This window comes from Sorex araneus, chromosome 2 (assembly GCF_027595985.1).
Source record: "Sorex araneus isolate mSorAra2 chromosome 2, mSorAra2.pri, whole genome shotgun sequence".
In the NCBI taxonomy this organism is placed as follows: Eukaryota; Metazoa; Chordata; class Mammalia; order Eulipotyphla; family Soricidae; genus Sorex; species Sorex araneus.
In genome coordinates this window covers 155293752-155297158 of record NC_073303.1, presented here as the reverse complement: position 1 = coordinate 155297158, position 3407 = coordinate 155293752, and positions in this window count along the sequence as shown.

Here is a 3407-nt window from a genome sequence, read left to right as displayed (position 1 = left end):
GCAGGCAGTGTGGAAGTAACTTGAAGATGCAATATAATCTCTACAAGAATCACAGTGCTTCAATATGCTTTGATAAAAAGAGGCTCTGCAATATATCTAGTTTAATATAGTTAGCTAATAGGTTAAGGACATAGTCACAGAAATTCAATATGGTTATCAGTGTTTCTAGTTATTTTCTTGAATCTAATATTTGTGTCTAAAACTTCTTTCTCCTTTTATTTTCTTTCCTGTTTAATTAGGTCTAGAATTCCCACACTAAAGGTTGGAGACACTACTAATAGCAGCAACAAATGCTAATACCTAAAATTATATTTCAATTTACTACTTTGGTCTCTAAGCCTAATACAGTATTTGAAATAGTACTGCATCCTTCTCCTAACCCTTAAATTTTATATACATATGAATATAAATTTCACATTTGTATATAAAATTTAAGGGTTAGGTTATATATATATTAATTGTTAGGTTTTATATATTTATAACCTAAATATATATAAATATGTATTTATATATATCATTTAACTAATAATGTGAAGGACCAACTTTGCATCAGTAGGTACAGATATTTCAAATTAAAGTGTAAAGGCATTTTAGATTAAAGAATAATTAAGCTGTAATATTACATTTCTGATTTGTCTCTGCATTGTTAAAGCCTAAATGTTTGATTTGGGACTCATAACTGATTTTTGTAATATTACTAGTAATTCTAGCTTTTATAACCAGGAACCAAGGATCTGGACCCTTGCTGACTTAACGCAGAGGTTTATTTCTTTCTCACATAATATTCAAAGTAATGTTCTTGATCAGTGGGTGGCTTCCTTCAGTAATTTATTTGGAAACCAATATTCCTTACAGAGAACCAATATATATTGGTTCCTCTGTCATATTCAAAATGAGCCCATAATGTCACCCTTGAGTTTGTATCCATTCCATCCTGCCTTCATAGCAAAGGACATGAAAAAGTGTACATGGGAGAAAGTGTCCATCAGAATATGGTTGATATAACTTGTACTTGCACAATTTTATTTATAAGTCTTTCACATGGACACAACTACTTGCAAATAATGCTTGAAAATATCATCTAACTGCTTGCTCAGGAAGAAAAGAAGAATAGCGACTACACATTCATTGTTGGCTGATACATCTGTCAGATACATACACTGCTATCACAGTCAGTTATATTCTTAGACCATCTAGACATCTAGACATTGAGATACAAGGGCCTGTATATCAAATTTCATCTACCCTTGAAGTAAATTGAAATAAATTTCCATCTTTGTTAGTATTTGCTCATTAAAAACTTTAAAAGTTTTTAAACTTCTTTTAAAGTTTTTAAATTTGGCTTGCATGATATACCCTAAAGTGACTCCAAAAAAATACTCACCTCTGGCTGTAATTGTCTCTATACTTACCTCTTGAATGCTGGACCTAGTAATTCACTTGACAAAAATAAAATGGCATAAGTGATTCAATGTCACTTTCAGGGATAAGTTATAAAACACCTGATTTCCTTAGGCAATGATTTGCCTTCATGCCCTAAGGGAAGTAACTGATAAATTGTGAGATCTTCCTATGGAGAGACCAGAGTCAAGATGGAGATTTCTTTTTTTTTGTTTGTTTTTTTTTTTGTTTTTTGTTTTTTTTTTTAGGGATAAAATTTATTTTATTTTATTTTATTTTATTATTTTTTTTAAAAGGGAAAAAAAGAATTTAATACAAACCTTAAAACAATTCTCTGTTTTTTTTTGAGGAGTGTTCATATTGTTTTCCAAACAGGTTGGACCTTTTGATTTTCTCACCAATAAATGTTTCCTTCCCCCCATATCCAACAATGCAGTGGTGTAATATAATATCACATCACTTGAGACAACTTATTGTCTCTTTACAGTTGTGTTTCTTTCAAGGATTCAATAGGTTGGATTTCATTGTTTTGACTTGCATTTCCTTGATAAGTGGTACAGGACATTTTTTTTTTCCACATGATGTTGCAATTCCACTTCTTGACATCTACCAAGGGCTCAAAAACATTATCCAGAAGAGATATTTGTACTCCTGTGTTCATTTCAGCACTGTTCACAATAGGCAAAAATATAAAAATAATGCAAGAGTCCAAGAACAGATGACTGAATAAAAGAACTATGGTGCATATATACAAATGTGGATTAACATAGCCTCAGGTAGTTTAGGTTTATCAGGTTACTCCCATCACAGTGCTCCTATTCATCTGAGTTTATTTGTAGCTTCTTCCTTAATGTTCTGTTGACTTGTATGTATTGTTTTTCTCTTCTCCTTGAGTCCTTTGCATAGTTTATTCAGAGCCATGTCCTCTTTTTTTTTTTTTTTTTTTAATAATAATTTATTTATTTTTAATTAGAGAATCACCGTGAGGGTACAGTTACAGATTTATACACTTTTGTGCTTATACTTCCCTCATACAAAGTTCGGAAACCCATTCCTTCACCAGTGCCCATTCTCCACCACCCGTAAACCCAGTGTCCCTCCCACCCTCCCCAATCCCATCTCCCCCCCAACCCACCCTGCCACTGTGGCAGGGCATTCCCTTCTGTTCTCTCTCTCTAATTAGCTGTTGTGGTTTGCAATAAAGGTGTTGAGTGGCCGCTGTGCTCAGTCTCTAGCCCTCATTCAGCCCGCAACTCCCTTCCCCCACATGGCCTTCGACTACAATGTAGTTGGTGATCGCTTCTCTGAGTTGCCCTTTCCCCGGAACGTGAGGCCAGCCTCGAAGCCATGGGGTCAACCTCCTGGTACTTATTTCTACAGTTCTTGGGTATTAGTCTCCCACTCTGATATTCTATATACCATAGATGAGTGCAGTCTTTCTATGTCTGTCTCTCTCTTTCTGACTCATTTCACTCAGCATGAAACTTTTCATGCCCATCCACTTAACTACAAAATTCTTGACTTCCTTTTTTCTAACAGCTGCATAGTATTCCATTGTATAGATGTACCAAAGTTTCCTCAACCAGTCATCCGTTTTGGGGCATTCGGGTTTTTTCCAGATTCTGGCTATTGTAAACAGTGCTGCAATGAAAATACATGTGCAGATGTTGTTTCGATTGCACTTTTTTGCCTCTCTGGGATATATTCCCAGCAGTGGTATTGCTGGGTCAAATGGGAATTCAATATCTAATTTTTTGAGAATCGTCCAAATTGTTTTCCAGAAGGGCTGAACCAGTCGGCATTCCCACCAGCAGTGAAGAAGGGTCCCTTTCTCCCCACATCCTCTCCAACAGCGGTAAAAAGCTTCTGCACCGCAAGAGATACAGTGACCAGAATCCAAAGACTATCCACAGAATGGGAAAGGATATTTACACAATACCCATCAGATAAGGGGTTGATATCAATGGTATATAAAGCACTGGTTGAACTCTACAAGAAGAAAACAT